The 16,406-nt window shown below is 47.6% G+C and overlaps 1 protein-coding gene across 4 annotated transcripts in view; it reads right to left on the bottom strand.

Annotated features, from left to right (window-relative positions):
- LOC119188263 (insulin-like growth factor 1 receptor) overlaps positions 1–16,406 on the bottom strand; it is a 207,870-nt gene that overhangs the window by 143,715 nt on the left and 47,749 nt on the right. The window contains exon 1 of one of the 4 annotated variants that reach the window (XM_075895938.1): positions 12,085–12,105. The exons of 2 other annotated variants lie outside the window; for them this stretch is intronic. The gene's annotated coding sequence lies outside the window, so the exon portion shown is untranslated. Of the gene's footprint in view, positions 1–11,329; positions 11,455–12,084; positions 12,106–16,406 lie in introns of those variants that run through there. One more of the 4 variants, XM_075895936.1, reaches the window with a different exon arrangement.

Here is a 16,406-nt window from a genome sequence, read left to right as displayed (position 1 = left end):
AAACTGCTTACACAAAGCACTTATAACTTCGTATTCAGCGTGACACATCGTCAGCATGTTCATGCGGCCACGACGGCGAGGACATATAACACCTCTTGATCGACTGTCCGAAACACGACACACACCGAAGGAGACTCGAACAGGAACTCCATAAGTTAGATCTCGAGCGGCCATGTGCGTCGAATAAAATACTAGGCTCATGACCATCTAAAACTAATGGCAAAGCAACGAAGGTGCTTTACCATTAATAGCATATATGTATATATGCTATTTTTTTCTTTATTTGTAACAATCAAGTGTAAAGTGCTAGCCGTCGCCAAGTAACAGTGACAAAAACTCCTTCGTTTAGCTTCTATTTCAATAAAAAAAACTATATTACGAAGGAGGTACCGCATCAGTGAAGTACGCCACACAGCATCATTCACGCCAGAAATTGCTATAGCAAACGCAATCCACTATGAAGCTATTCCCCATCATTCCCATGACGGATGGCCGACCGCAGCGACAACCTGCCCTCACAGTACAAAACTCTCTAAAAGTTTCAGTCTTATGTATGGCGTGAGTGGACCCACTATTGTTTATTATACCACGACGCCCGCGTAGAGCGATGTTGCTGGAACATGCCAATTTTCGCGCAAAACCACTGTTGCTTTTCACGTTGAGTAAACGAAAGTCCAAGAACTTCGACAACAATGCTTTATTTTACCCACCGCGTGCTCAAAGCGATTATTACAGCAATCGCGTTATTGTCGAACAAAAACGAATTAGTTCTGCAAAAACCACTAACGGTGTCAGCTTGCGACTTTCACAGGCAAGCGATTGTCATCGCGGGTACTATACGACTTCAGAACATGACGGAACGCATACAGACCGAAAAGTCAGCTTCAAAAATTTCTATACTCACTTTCCAGAGAGACGGCTGCAAGGTTGGAAACTGCGGTACGCTTCATATTGCGAACAGAACAGAATGCCGATTTAGTGTACCGCAGGCAGCCAGCCCCTTTGAAAGACCACCTTATGGCTTTCTGCTGCTTTCTCTTCATTAAACATGATCTTGGCGTTGCCGTTGTTACTGCTGTAAACCGGACGTATTATGGTTTTACGGTTATAGTCGCATCCCTTATAGAGGTCGCGACTGTTGGCAAAGCCTCACGCTTTTTTAGTAATCCATTCCGCCCGTAATAGAGAGAGCAAGCGAGCCGAGCCGCATTAAGAGAAGTTTCATAACGGAGAGACTAAAAGGCATGCACGAGAGTATAGAATACGTTATCTGTATCACGCCAACGTGCTTGCGTGTGCGTGTGTTTGTCGTCGTATTTATTTGCGTTAGCGTAAGTGAACAATTTCGCTGTCTGAAGGAAACGACTATTCACAGACGCGCATTACAAAGCCCGCAAGCGAGTGACAGTGACAGCAGCCTTGGTTCTACGTTCGCAAACACATCGTCAGTGCTCCGATGCAGATAACACACAAGCCGTGCGTCTCCGTATACGTGTTTAAAATTGAAACGCCCTGCGGCTATGTCATACGCCTCGCCAACGAAACCAATGAAGATATCAATCCGCCTTAGCATTCTCTACACGCTTTCAGAAGCGCACCTCTCACGAGAATCATTTGAAAGCGTGAGTCATAACGACGGAGTACAAACTACGAAGAAGTGACATCTGGCAGCGCGCCTCAATGCGGATGTGCCTGTTTGAAGCACTCGCAAATGACGCTATAGTTGAGGCACTGTAGTCTTTCTCTCTCTTTTTTTTTCTTCCTGTGACTGTGCCTATTTCCCCAGTATTTAGAAGAAGCTGCCAGCATTTTCGTCTCGAAAATTGAGCGGACGTTATTGCGCAAAACGCAGTTCTGGGACAGAACACCCTTTAAGTAATAAGACAATAATTCCGGTTGTGTTGATATAAGCCACATTTTAATTACTCCCGCAGAAGAGAAGGTGGGTGTTAGTGGCTACACGCGAATCTAGCATTGCAACACAATCGGGGCATCTCCTTTCATGAAGGCTTCTTATTATATGACATTCGATTGAATGCCACAAGCACAGTTTTCGCAAGGACATGGTGATATTCGGAAAATTTCCCAGAGATTTCACTGGAACGTAATCACAAGCTCTCGCCCCAATTTTGCCGCATCACGCATGCTACATCATTATTAACCTCGCATTTGGCTGAGGCAAAGCGTTTCGCTAATTAGATAAACGCATATAAATTACCGTTTTCCAGCGACACGTGTGAAAAGCTCAATTGAAAACACGCCCACTTTTTTTTTTTTTTGGCTATACAACCACGCTTTTGAACACATTTCTTCCTTAACCACGCGCACTCCCCCAATCGTGTATGGCATGGGTTTGAACGCGCGGCCCACGTTCCTCACAAGACTGTCTTTGCTGTTGATAAGTATGTTCTTAACCTACGCAGGCATGAACAGTTTAAAGCATTTTTCTTTTTTTCTTTTTTTTTTGTCGCGGGCAACCCCATGAGATCACCATGTCTCGAAACACGGCCACGAACCAAAAACTATATTTCGGCACCATGCAGCATCCAGGTCTTAGTCGTTTCGAAGACCGGGATTGGCATGTTGGATCCATTGAGCCAGCGAATCTCCTTCGGAAATCGAGACAGTGGAAAACGGTTTTTTTTTTTTTAATGACAATGTTAACTGACAATGTTAACTGACAATTTGTACACCCCACTCCCCAACTTCCATATTCTTGATTGTCTCAGCCCTTGCGGAATTCAACTGCGTGACTGCGACCTGTCGGCCAAGTGAGTCTGAGACCCCCCTGCTGTAAAGGGAAAAAAAAAAGAAAAGCGTTTAGCATGGCAGTCTGAAACAGGGCAGTCTAAAAATGAAACAAGCAAAATTAAACGCCGCGGCGTGCTTATTTTAGCGTGTTAAATGCAACTATTTATGTATACACCACTGTCTTCACAAAAAGTCTGCCTGATATCACAGAAAAGTTAAGCCCATTCCGGAGCTGCACTGTGAATTGGAGGAACAACACTCAACGTTTTATAACGCAGTGTTAATTAAGATCGGCGCTAGAACCAAGAATAAAGGGGTGTTCGCGGTTCCGCGAAGAAGTTGCCGAAAGGATGCGGGCCTGCCGACAGACGTCCAAATATGGGCATCTTCCTCCCAGCCCGGAAGCGAGGCGCATGCAGTCGCGAGGCCGCAAAGCGTACTACGAGACGACCAAAATGGTTTCGGTCGAGGCGGCCTCCCTGAAGAGATGGCGGTGACAGCATGGATGACAATCATGCAGCCCCGCAAAATGTGCGTGACGAGCGGGGTTGCTTTTCATGTTCCTGGTAGTGCGAGCATGGGAGTCGGCGGCATTCTCACCCCCCAAGGAAGAGACAACTTGGCGCCAGAGGGGGAGCGTGGTGGCCCCGTCCCGGTCAAAAAGGGTTGACGATGGCGGGTGTGGGCGGCACTGTCGAAAGTGATGTGTGTCCGGATGTTGGACAACAAAGTTTAACGCCATTCCCCCATCTAAGAGTGAGGGGAAAAGGAACTCTTGATAAAATGGCCGCATTTGGTTACCGAGAAATCCCTTCGACGAGATCGTCACGATGTAGAATGACTCGTAATTAATGTAGAATAAACTTCTGTATAGTTTTCCTAATCTGTCTCTTCATGCTCGTCATGTTTCTCCCGAGTTCCCGGTGCCGGTAACGGCAAAGTCCCAACAACTCAACAACAGATAGCAGCAGCGGTGGGATCCTGGTCAACCCTTGGTTCCAACAGCAGGTTGTGCGAGCTTTATAGAAATGCGGGCATACACGCGAGTACGATGCAGCGAATCGCATCTGGCTGAGTTGTTCAAAAACAAAAATAATTGGTAAGCCTAACGTTGACGGAGAATAATAAAGAAGGTTAACGAGCTCTTGCGGAAGTTGGAGCGCAGTGTGCACCATACCCCCCCCCCCCCCCCCAATTCACCACTCCACATACACAAGAACAGTCGTGAAATATCAAACATACGTACGTATACAGGTGCATATAAAACACCACCGTTCCTCCGACGTATTAGGAATGGGGTCAACGTTGTGTAGCTGACTTCGCATGTCCGCGCCATGTGGCATAAGCTGGCTACCTCTGCACGATTGCTGGCACTTGGTGTAATCTACAGCTGGCGTTGGAAAAGCTCGCGTCTGCAATCTCCCAAGAGTACTCTCTTCCATCATATTACGATATTAATGCGGCGACGGATAAGCATGACTGGCCTTTGTACGCAGAAAGTTGGCAACACGTCAATGAAACTATGTATACCAAAAAGAGAGCACCATGCGCCATCCTTTGGGGCAGACGCCCGTTGTCCAGAAGAGTTCGAGCATGCCTATAGGAGCGGCTTCGCTTCCTCCTGGTGTTTACAGTTGACCTGGGCGAAAAACAGGCGACCGAGGCCTGGATGGGTGGATGCTTGGTAAGCACTAAGCCCTAACTTGTAAATGAACGCTAGAATTGCACGTGTAAGTGACAACCCTATAGCTTTTAAAATAGGGTAGTGAAAGGCCTTCCTTCATGTCCGTGAGGACAACGGCCATCGGGATAGATATAGCTGAGGCAATAACGCACCCTGCAACGAGCACACTGCGATGACTGCACGGCACGCTCTTAGAGCCGCTCGCAAGGTACCGAATGTTTTCGCCTATAGCTGGCGTCCAAATGGCCGGAAAGCTTGAAAGAAGGAGAACGGCTTTGCAAGCTGGGTTGACAAGACACAACGAGGTTTACGTACCCTCATGGGCGCGAAACCGACTCACTAAAGATCCGGACGCGGTAGTCATGTCACCCCTTCGGCCGTGCTTCGAAGGCCCCTAGCGGGGGAGCCTGTGAACGAACCCACTGCTCACTAGTACATTATCTGGTCTATCTCAAACTTCTGGGCTCGGTTGTACAGGAGTCCACACACTTGTCTATAACAGTGACACAGGAAGCTCCTGGCTGCACTGACGATGCTTCCAGATTGAAGCGCGTTTGAAAAATCTCAAATTATAGCGTGCACTATAGTTGCTAAGCATGAATTCTCAGGTGTGCGCCATCTGCGTGCAATTTCAGCGTTCTAGACAAGTGTGTTGACCTTTGTAGTGGGTGTTCACCTCTATTTGGAAGTTTGGACTGCAGTGACGAATCGGCCTGTTAATGCATGGTACCTTATGTCTCATGGTATATATCACTACTTTTGTAAGCGATTGCGCTAAAGAGCTCGTTTCACCGAAATTTCGGCATCGGTATCATCGGTTGAGAGCGAAAAATCATCATCTTTTGCGTGACCGAAAAGTCGAGAAAGATGCAAATAAAATAAATCATAAAAAGACGAGGTTCAAACTTGATGTGCGAACGCGAAATTTCCTAGCGATTTATTTGCAGATACGTTACGTACCAGTTTTTACATAGCATCATGAACAGCACGGCAATTCCGCGTGACACCTTTTGTGCCTCTTCAAAGTATATCCGGTCGAAGGCTGACTTTCGATTTAAAGAAGACGCACAAAAAGTGTTCTAAAAAAAACTTAAATTGGTGGTTCTCGTTGAAACTGAAGATCTATATCGAATATACATGATATTAGAGAATAATTTGACTGAACATAAGGGTCAATTAAAGGTCAGAAAAATTAATAGAAATTGATCAACTTATAGTTCACCGAAATATTGCGAGCAGCTGGAATCATTGCGGCATCTGGCGGTGCCTATCTGAACCACGGGCTCATCTCCACGTGGCCTCAGAGACCCATTTTGGTAGCGCGTGAAGCACGAAGTTACCCTAGTGAATGCATGCTGAAATGTGCTGTATTTAAAAGAAGCAAAAAAAAAGAAAACAAACAACAAACGGCAGAATTTATGGGCGCGCACACATTATGACAGCATATAGGCGCATTTGGATGTCGGTAAAACAAAAGCTGTTCAGTTCTTTAGAAACGCTCACATAGTTTTAAATGCAAATCACTTGCTAAACGCTTCCGCAATGGCGGGTTCAAGATTTCACTTTGCGTTCACGGGCAACGCCACAATAAACTCTAACGCCACAGTGACGTGAAAATATATTGAAAGCGTTATAAAACAGAGGGCACGCCCGTACAACAGCGAGCATTAGGTACGCATTCTAAACGTAGCTAGTAAAATTGCAGAGAAAGTGATAATTAGAGCTAATAGACAATAACATCATGGAAAGAACAACGAATGTTATGTGTAGTAGTAATAGTACAGTAGTGAAGAACGCAAAGTGGACGAAGAGATAACCTGCCGCCGGTATGAAATGAAACTGCAGCCTTCGAATTACGCATCCGCTGCTCATAACACGGGCTACAGCGGCGGTCATGCATCCGTAGGTTTCATTGAGTATTGATTGATATGTGGGGTTTAACGTCCCAAAACCACCATTTGATTATGAGAGACGCCGTAGTGGAGGGCTCCGGAAATTTCGACCACCTGGGGTTGTTTAACGTGCACCCAAATATGAGCACGCGGGCCCACAACATTTCCGCCTCCATCGGAAATGCAGCCACCGCCGCCGGGATTCAATCCCGCGACCTGCGGTTCAGCAGCCGAGTACCTTAGCCACTAGACCACCGCGGCGGGGCGGTTTCATTGAGTAACATGTGCATTTAAACTAGCTGGTGTGTTGGTCAGCGTCGATCGCAATCATGGTGGCCGAGTTCGGATTATTTTTTTTTTTTTGCCTGAGATCGGCGCTATACCACTCCGAGGTTTGCATTTAAGCACATATGCAAAGCCAATTAAATGCACGGGGGAATGACCCTCACCGTAGCTCGATTGGTCAGAGCGTCAGACGCGTAATTCGAAGGGTGCAGGTTCGCCCCCTTGCCTACGGCAAGTGTTTTTTTTTTTCACTTTAATTTCTTGTAATTTATTTTATAACTACTAGAGATAACACCCCCAATGCCTTACTATTGTAGTTAAGCAGAAAACAGCCGTAAACGAAGTTACACTCATGACGGCGGCATGCCAATGTTTGATTGATGGACATGTGGGGTTGAACGTCCCAAAAGCCTCCATATGATTATGAGAGACGCCGTAGTGGAGGGCTCCGGAAATTTCGACCACCTGGGGCTCTTTAACGTGCACCCAAACCTGAGCAAACGGGTCTACACCATTTCCGCCTCCATCGGAAATGCAGCCACCGCAGTCGGGATTCGATCCCGCGACCTGCGGGTCAGCAGCCGAGTACCTTAGCCACTATACCACCGCGGAGGGGTGGCATGCCAATGGTTGAATACAAGTATGAAAAAAAAAAATTCTCGGATTCGAAGAACAGACGCGGCGCGAGGCCTTGGTTTATTCGTAAACATGTCTGCACTAGAAAAGTTCCGATGCAAATCGTAATTCCAGCTGCAGTATACGGGCCATTTGCAGACGGCTCGGCACACAGCTAAACCCACGTTTATTCCAGGCGTCGCGATGCAAATAAACACCTTCAAAAGCGCCAAGCGCACGTCCGTATACAGACGTTGCGCTTAAGATGGCCCCGCCGTTGCGAGCCCGTAAACAACGGAGACGTAAACAAGGAGGCCCCTTCGTGTCCGCTCGAGCCCGATGCGCAGTTCTGTAATGCGCTTGGCGGAAGCACTTTGGTTCGGCTTCTTTTCTATAGGGCGGTCATGCTGCATGCATACACAAGACTTTTTTCCCGGATGGGTTGCAGTGCCGCCATATTTGGCTGTTAATATTGGTGTTTTTGCGTCTTCGACAACGAACAGTGTTATATATACTGTACACTCTAAGCCGAAAAGGACCAAAGTGGGGTATGCCATTGGTCCTTTAGGGGTCTAAATGCGCTGCCACAGATTTTGAACCAATTTTGGACTAACTGCGGGAGTAACTGCAAGGGCTCAACTGTTACCCCAAGCACTTACTCCACTTGGTTTAAATGTTGGCCCCAGTAGAATGCTCCAGCGCGACTAACAGTTGAACCGTCTAGACCAATGGCAAAAAAAAAAATTGCGACACTGCGTTTGTGCAGTATATTTTATGTTTATTCCAATTTAATTAGCCCTGAAGATCATAGTATGTTATTCATGCAACACACACACACACACACACACACGCACACACACACATACATACGCACTATTATTTCAAAGTAAAACACCGCAAACACTGACTGCCCGCGCTGTACTACAGAGAACAGACTCTCGGGTATATATAGCACAGCATTTTGACCTCCCATCTAGTACCAGTGGGCGACTTTTACTCGGCTTAAGAAAACAATAAATATTGACACCGTAACGCGAATATTTACATGGGCTTATTCGTAGCCCCGATGCGCATCGATCTTTTAATATGAATCCATCTAATCTTCAACATGCCTCCAGCCCGAGAATATGAATTATCAGCTGGTATTCGCTCATGTCGGCCGAACCAGCGTTCGCAGTGCTGGCGCACGAGTCCGCAAACACAAACATAGCAGCGGCGCTTGTGCGGGAAAGCCGGCGAAGCAGCCGCAGGCGCCCCGCCGATGCCATACCGTGTCGGCTTGCCGACGGCGTCGCTAGGCTTACGACGAGTACGGCTAAACGACCGCCGGCGATCGCAACATGCGGCTCGCGTGGAATTTTCGTCGTCGTTATTTTATAGTCACAAATGAACAATAGGTAAGTGCCCCATGTTCGCTGTGTTTTACGGAGTGATGTAGATATCTATATACTTACAGCGACGAGACCGTTCGCAGGCACGGTTCTTTCATCGTGCTGGTAAGGCACAACCTGTGTACCGCTGGCCGCACGATTAGTCGTATCCGCGATCGCCTACACGTTGTATTTTTGATAACGATTGTCGCATGGATAAAAAGACATAAGTTTGCCTGAGCTACTATTTTTGTGAACTTGTACGCGACGTTTCCTTCGCTTGTGCCGGCAATGCACTCACACCGGCAGCCCGCTTGATGCCGATGACGTACGAAGCCTACTTTACCTATATATCGCTTTGAACTTGTGGTCACTGTGTGGGTACACGACCGCTGATGAACAGCTTACTTTTATTAGCATTGTCAGTGTTCACCGTAGTTCGAACTTATTCAGCACATTAAAGCGAGTTCTCGGCATTGCCCGTGTTTGCGGAGACTTTCACTTGGCTTCGGCTCGCCCGTGCCTGCATGGTGGAAACGCGAGGGCACTTGCTTTGTGCACTGACAGCGTGTTGTACTACTTTCCTCTAATAACATCTTCTATTCGTTTCATAGTGCTTCACTTTCACAGTGGCGTATAGCCTATTTAACTTGTTTTCATGATCGCCGACCACGCCGAGCATTGCAGTGCAGCATCGACAGGAGGCGATCGCGGCGCAGTTGCCCTCCCCGTTGGTCCCTTCATTGCCGGGCGTTTGCGCAAGACACGCATTGTCACACATTTAGTCCCTGTTGGACGAACCGTTCGTCTATTGGTTTAACGACTGCAGTTAGTCCAACTTTGCCGAATTTCGGCTTAGAGTGTAGACGCATACGCGTGAAAACGGCTGGGTTGGCGCATGCAATGTTTCCTGGCCTGAATATTTCAGGTCGCGATACACGAAAACGAGAAAACATTGGCTTAACAGCACAAGATGGCGGCGCCTTTACGTCTTGGTAAAGTAGTCTATAGAACGATAAACGTTGAAGATGATGATGATTTGTGGGGTTTAACGTCCCAAAACCACCCTATGATTATGACAGATGCCGCAGTGAAGAGCTCCGGAAATTTCGACCACCTGGTGTTCTTTAAAATGCGCCCAAATCTGAGCACACGGGCCTACAACATTTCCGCCTCCATCGGAAATGCAGCCGCCACAGCCGGTAATTGAACCCGCGACCTGCGGTTTGGGAGCCGAGTACCTTAGCCACTAGACCACCGCGGCGGGGCAACGATAAACGTTAATGACAGCGAATACTGCCCCGCCTCGGTGGTCTAGTGGCTATAAGGTACTCGGCTCCCGACCCGCAGGTACGCGGGTTCAAATACCGGCTGCGGCGGCTGCATTTCCGATGGAGGCGGAAGTGTTGTAGGCCCGTGTGCTCAGATTTGGGTGCACGTTAAAGAACCCCAGGTGGTCGAAATTTCCGGAGCTCTCCACTACGGCATCTGTCATAATCGTAGGGTGGCTTTGGGACGTTAAACCCCACATATCAATCAAATCAATCAAAAGCATCGAATACTGCGAAAAAATCGAACGCGAAACTTTACCTGCTACCCTACATGTAGTCATAAAGTAGATCTATTTTTTTAAAATGTACCTCCTTTCTCTTTCAAAAGCTTTGTTCCCTCCATCGAAAATGCGGCCTCCGCGGCACAGATTCGATCCCGCAGGGTGAGCAGTCGAGCACGATCACCACTACAAGACCACCGCGGCGGAAGAGTGATTCTCGAAGACATACACGTCCCAACGTATTCTGGGTCATGCACCAATCTCCTCAGGTAAGCCTCGTATACTCAGACGAATTATGCTCAACATCAATGTGAAAGATGACCAGTGAGAGGAAAGTAAATGTGAATACCAAATACGACCTAATCAAAAAGAAAACAAATCGTGAAGCTATACGCGTCGAGTGCGTATATCCGTATATATCGACATCTTTGCACAGCGCAAGACTACGAGCAGTTAAACCTAACTACAGAAGAAAAGACTAGATCTTCTATTGTAGTTACGTCGTAACTGTACTCGTAGTCTTGCCCTGCGCAAATATGTTGATTCCCAATCACCATAGAGTTTCCTAAAATTAACTAGAGGCGACTCTGCCACTGCGATCGTTCAGCGACCATGGGCATGATGGGTAGTAGTACACACATTTGCCTAGTCTTCGTACTTGCCGGCGGCGAATCGTACTTGCGGCATCGTTTGTTGCTGGTTACGGTTTCGTTTTGAAAGAAAAAAAAAAACGAACCCTTTTTGTACTTTGTGACCTGATTCGAAATGGTAAGCCTAAAAGAATAAGGTTGCGAAGCGCGAACGCTGAACATTTCCTTTTTTTTTTTTCGTAAAAAAAAAACAGCACCAAGTCACACGAACAGACACGGAGCCAGAAGCAGGCTACAAGTAGGAATATTAGACAAATGTGTGTACTACCCATCATTGCCATGCTCGCTGAAGCGCCGTGCGTTGCAGCTCCCATAGACACTAGCGCCAGAGTTCCCTCTAGTGTATGTTGGGAAACTCTATGCCAATCACCAACTAGCCCAAGCATCTGTCTTATCAAGCGTATATCCGCACTGATCACTACACTTTCATCCCTCCCATACTCGATAGGATTAGGCGCATCCTCCGCGTCACACGGACGCGCATGCGCACAATGGACTTAGGGAGAAAAAAAGCGCGCAAGCGTGCCCACCTGATGGCGACCAAGTTTCCCGAAGCCGCGTGTGTTTCCGTGCCGCCAGCCTTGGACGAGTCCGACGAGCTAAACGGCCCTCTCGACTGCTGGTTCATGCGGAATCGTCACGTGCGGCTGGCTTGTGTAAAATTACCGCGCCGAGACGCAACCGTTGTTCGAGGCCGCCGACTGAAAAGGGACTCCACCGACTCCGCACAAGCACCGGCTGGTTTCACTGCACCGAACTTGCGCAGACGCGCGCACAACTGATCACGCAGCCGTAGTAGCGCCCCTTTGTACCTTCTTCTGGAGGCACAGCGCCACTTTAAGGCAGCTCGTCCTTGGCAGATCAGCTCTGGGCTGTCCACCAAGCCCGCGAGGCGGCTCAGGAGCTTGGCATCTCAGTCCCCACGTGGGAGCTGCCCGCAACACAGTGATCTGTGTTTTGGAGGACCAAATAAAAGTTTATCCAATCCAATCCAATCCATGCGCACATACACACAGCTGGACGGGGACGCGACGCGCACAGTGGATGCTCGCGCACGCTGGTTCGGTGAACGCAGACCGCGGGCACGCGTCGGCAACAGGAGAGGAACTGACCTTTCTTGTCTCGTCTTGTCTTGTCTTGTCTCCTAGGAGATATTGGCTCATACCCACATGGGGGATTGGCCACACTGTACACCTCATAATAGATCATTTTTTTGCAACGCTTGCTAAAAATAATAGAGAGAAATTAGATAGACCTTTCTTAGAATTAGAATTAGAAGACTGACCTTTCTCTACCGCCTGTCGCTATCGCGCGCAGCGCTGTTGTTGTCGTCGTGAGGAGGCGGTAAACAAAACAGCGTTGCTGCACTTATTCCGTCGTCGTCGTCGTCCGACTTGCCATTCTTCAGACCTACTACAGTCGCTGCTGCCGGCGCCTCCTCGGTTACCGTGTTTCTTTTTTTATTTTCCTGTTTTCTTTTATTCCGCATTCGCTTTTTTTTTTTTGTAATACCCGTCCATTCGTTTTCTTCTCGCGGACGCGGGCACAGCTGACGACAGCGTCGCGATGAGCACGTTCCGGGGCAACAACGACATCGCAGTTACAGCTTTCGTTTGTGCGCGCTTTCACGTGAGTCAAACGTGTCGCGTTTTCGCTCGGCTTGTGTTTACACACGCGCGCGCGCGCGCGGGTTGCTGCGTCACGCGCCTTTCTTGCGCGCGAGGAACGGAACAGCCTCTCCGCCTGCGTGCTGTTTGCACGCGCGCGCTAGAACCCTTCTCCTTTCGCGTCCCGCTCGCTGTATAACCGTTACAAAAAAAAGTGGGGGACAGGGAGCGAACGAGATAAGGCTGCTCGCACGCGTTATCAGCTAACACGGCCTTCGCCGCATAACACAGGACAAAACAAAAACAAACAAGGACGCACGTTCGCAGCGCGAGCTCGCGTTATAATAAAGAGTTTCAGTACTGCGTACGCTGCGTACGTGGCGGCGTTGCGTACGCAAGGACGCCACGTTCTGCGTAGTGCGCATGCGCAGACACAAACGCGCACGTATCGCGTTACGTACGCAGCCGCTACGTACGCACGCATGAGATGCGTGCGTGCGTACGTATGAGCTGATCGCGCCGCTCTCGAACAAGTTCGCGACAGCGCGAGACTTCGTTTTTGCAAAATGGCGGCATCGAAGGCAAGCACCGACCGCCTCTGTGGCTTAAAATATGGCCATAATCTGGCTATAACACTTGGATTGGCTCACATCGGCAGTCAACAACACGTGCTTCTATTTCGATCTACAAGATGACGCAACACGCTTCACGCTCGTTACGTACGCGGGTACTACGGCGTACTAAAAGCCGATCTGTGTGGCAAACGACGCCACGTAACGCAAGGCGCTTGCGTGATGCGTACGTAGCGCCATTCCGCAGTACTAAAACTCTCTAATGATTCCTCTGACGTACGTGTGGGCGGCAGACGAAAGGTTGTCAGACGTCATCGTACGCGGTCGCTCGAGTGTACACAACTTCCTCCTCGTGGCACAGGGGAATGTGACACCACGAGGAAGGAAGGAAGGCGCGCGCACGCGGCCGCACGGAGCCAAGATGCACTTAGATTCGCGGAATAGGTGCGTCTTTCTTTTATATACATGTATACACCGCAGGCTCACCAACCTGAAAAGGAAACGCGCAGGACCACCGCATTCACGCCCGTGCATCCCACGTGAACTCTGTATACACACCTGTTATCGGCGTTTTTGCGAAGCATTCGGATAACTTAAGTGTAATACGCGAATGTATAAACGTACACTAAACGATTTAAAACAAAAACGAGATTATGGTGTCACGATAGGTAATTTCATGCGGCGAGCTCGAAAATAAAGCAGAGAATTTGCATAAACCAACGCCAATAAGTCTTTTGCCGAAAAACAAGCAACAGGCGCCGCCGCGGCCGCCATCGCGAGTCTCACCGCCGCTGTGATTGGTCGAAGCCTCATGACGTCACTGTCAGGAAGGTGATTGATTGATATGTGGGGTTTAACGTCCCAAAACCACCATGTGATTATGAGAGACGTCGTAGTGGCGGGCTCCGGATATTTAGGGCACCTGGGGTTCTTTAACGTGAACCCGAATCTGAGCCCACGGACCTACAACATTTCCGCCTCCATCGGAAATGCAGCCGCCGCAGCCGGGATTCGATCCAGCGACCTGCGGGTCAGCAGCCGAGTACCTTAGCCACTAGACCACCACGGCACGACAATGTCAGAAAGGTGAGGACAGCCCGCCGACAGTCAATTTCGCGTTTGTCTGTTGAAATCGGGGTAGTTGCTGTAAGTATGGCTAACTGTGAAAAACGGACTGATTTCGCTGTACATCCACACATGTTCGAGCCGGTCGCCCCTTTAAAGGCGATGATAGAAGCGGCACTGAAAAGCGAGTCCCAACCAGCCACCTTCACCCGCGTCGGAAACATGGACTGGCACGCATACGATTCATGCTGGTGCTTTAATTTCACTGTATAGTAAAGTGTTACAAATGATGCGCTTATCCGTGGATATCGAATTCGATAAGAAACAGCAGCATCGGCACTCGCTTTTAACGGCATGACATTGCGGAATTTTAATCTTCCACCCACTAAAAACGTGAATGGTGAACGCTTACTACAGTTCGTAGGAGCTAAAGTGTGGAATAACATACCACTTCAGATTAAAGATCCTAGTGTTTTCTCGAGCACACTCAAAAAATATTTGCTACATGTAGATCAATAGTAATGACCATGTACTAAGCCTTACACATAGTTTGATGTTTTGTCTATACTTGATTATTTCATTATTTATGAACAAAGTGCAACAATGTGCATCTTCTTGTATTTTTGTTCGTTTGTTGAAAAATCAACGTTTTTTGATGTTTTGATTTTTTTCTTATACACAAATTGTATTCTGCTTGTATACTTTCTCTCGTTAGACCCCTTACTAGCCTATGGCTATGGGTCTAATCAGTGTTGTGCATTTCTTGAAATGTGGTCGTAACAACCTCAATAAAATGTAAATGTAAATGTAACCACGTATTGGCCCGGTCCGCGCTATAGGAGCGGGCAGCGTGCAGGAAAGTCAGCTGTTCGTGGATTACAGCGTTGTTAATGCAGTCGGTATACCGTCCTTCGCAGCGGGCAAGGCACGCGCGATGAAAAAGAAAGAAAGACCAGACGAGTGCCGCTCTTGCCGCAGTGGTGATATGTGCTCTGAGCTGTGAAATTATTTTTTTCCGCGTTGTAAAGAAAGCCCGCAAAATGTGTAAAGAAGCCGTGTGACGGACGACGAGCGCACTGCTACAGTGCTGCTATAGACTTTCTTTACAAAGAAAGCCCGCAAAATGTGTAAAGAAGCCGTGTGACGGACGACGAGCGCACTGCTACAGTGCTGCTATAGACTTTCTTTACAACGCGGAAAACATAACAGCGCTAGACGTATCGTACAGCAAACGATTTAGTCGGTTGTTTCTGAAAGTGCTCTACATCTCAGTATTATTTTGGGTTTCCAGCACATAATTAGAAAGTAAGTAATAAAGAATTAACTTAATTAGTATGAGGAGAAACAAGAAATAGTCTGAGTACCTACAGGCTGTTGCGAGTAATACGCGTTTGGTTCAATTCGCCACTGAAGCGGCTTTCATTTTCAAGTTATTGGTTCAAGTTATGTGGGACACCCTGTATATACAGATGAACAGAGTTTTTTCTGGCTACCGTAATGAAAATTATAAACTTCGAGAATAGTGCAGTACAGAAAAAAAACAAAATAATAATTTATGTATTTAATCCTAACAGTTTCGGTTGGTGGATCAGCCTTCTTCGGAGGATATAAACACACACACACACACACACACACACACACACACACACACACACACACACACACACACACACACACACACATATATATATATATATATATATATATATATATATATATATATATATATATATATATATATATATATATATATATATATTGTAACGCGGACTGAAAGCCTGAGCGAGGAAGAAGAAGAGATGTCAGCGCTCTACCGTCACTGCCGAATCACCATTGCTCGAAAGCGTCCGATCTCTTCTTCTTCCTCGCTCTTTCAGCCCGCGTTACAATATATATATATATATATATATATATATATATATATATATATATATATATATATATATATATATATATATATATATATATATATTATGAGCTTAAAGAATAACGTAGTGCATTTCATGATGCTATAGCCTCGTCGATCGTCGATCACTTCCTGCTACGGAGAGCCACAATCCTCTTTTACAGATGGTTCGAGATGGGCAGCCACACGCTGCGATTAAGAGTGCGTAATAGAGCTTTGCGTCATACCGCGGAAGCAATTAGGCTCGTGGCGCTAATTATGACTGATCGGTTCGAGAGAGGAACGAGACCCTTCTGCCCAAATGCGTGGCCACGTTGAAAAAAAAAAATGAAGAGTGTCAGATGTCTGGCACGAAGTGTCGAGGCGTTGATTACGCAGAGAGAGAGAGAAAAAAAAGGTGGGGGAGAGAAAGAAATACACGCCCCGTGGATCACATGAGCGCGGAGCTGAGCCTGCC

The sequence above is a fragment of the Rhipicephalus microplus genome, chromosome 1 (genome assembly GCF_043290135.1).
Source record: "Rhipicephalus microplus isolate Deutch F79 chromosome 1, USDA_Rmic, whole genome shotgun sequence".
NCBI classification, from domain to species: Eukaryota; Metazoa; Arthropoda; class Arachnida; order Ixodida; family Ixodidae; genus Rhipicephalus; species Rhipicephalus microplus.
This window is presented reverse-complemented; position numbering and strand designations above follow the sequence as displayed.